This window comes from Lonchura striata, chromosome 18 (assembly GCF_050655825.1).
Source record: "Lonchura striata isolate lonStrDom1 chromosome 18, ASM5065582v1, whole genome shotgun sequence".
Classification (NCBI taxonomy): Eukaryota; Metazoa; Chordata; class Aves; order Passeriformes; family Estrildidae; genus Lonchura; species Lonchura striata.
This window is the reverse complement of record NC_140720.1, coordinates 14,677,457-14,678,501: the sequence shown is the minus strand read 5'-3', so window position 1 is coordinate 14,678,501 and position 1,045 is coordinate 14,677,457.

The following is a 1,045-nucleotide window of genomic DNA, read 5'->3' as shown; positions in this document are numbered from 1 at the left end:
GTCTGAGTTATGAGAATGCCCAGACTGGGGCTTTTCTCAGCTGCCCTGCTGAAGCCAATGTCCGTCCCATGTCAGCCCCTGCCTCATGCCCTGGGGCCAAAATGGAACTGGGCATGGGGAGAGCCCTCAGGGCTGTGTGCACAGCCCCAAAGGAGGAAAAACATCCCAAATTTGATGAGCACCAGTGTTAGACTCCATGAATCAGAGCCCATGCCACGGTGTCCATGTGGGACAGGCAGTGCTGGAAGTGGGGACAGAGAGCATTCACTGCAGGGCCCTCATGGCAAAACCCACCTGGGGGCAGAACCCCACAGCCAGTGTCTGCAGCTCCCTACCTGCTCCAGGGCTCTTCTCCAGGTCATTGCCACCACCAAGCTCCATGTGAGTGTCCACAGATCTGCGTGGCACACACAGCTGTCTTCCCCCTGCCCCTCCTGCAGAGCTGCCTGTTGTTCTCTTTAACCTGAACCCACAAAGTCACTCCAGAGCATGTTCTGCTTTGCAAAGGGCTGTGCTGGGACAAGATGTGGGAAGGTGATTCATTACCCATGGAGCTCCAGTGGAGGGAAAGGCTTCCCTGGCAGGAGAATGGGATGGGCAAGGAGATCTGGGGGAGAGCACAGGCCCAGAGCAGCTCTGTGGAGAAAGGTGTGTGTGCAGCTGAGCCATAGGGGAGCGGGGAGGAGGAGGCAAACCCAGCCCGGTGAGGGAAGGATGCAGACAAGGTCTTGGGATCAGCTGGCTGAGACGAGTCCACAGGGAATTACAGGCAGGTCTGAGCCTGTCAGATTACTGGAGCCAGGAAGGGGGGGAGCGGGTTGAGTGAGGCAGGTCTGGCAGGAGGAGGGATGGAGGAGCTGGAGGGAAAGAGAGGAGCAGGACAAGGTGGGCACTGAGGGGAGGGAGGCACACGGAAAGTGGGGAGAAGAGGGGAGTACCTAGCCCTGGTGGGGGCAGGAAGACAGACTGGAGGTGCCAGGGGATGGATGAGGTGGGAACTGGCCTGGTCCACGACACGTCACCCCCAGCACCCACCTGGCCAAGG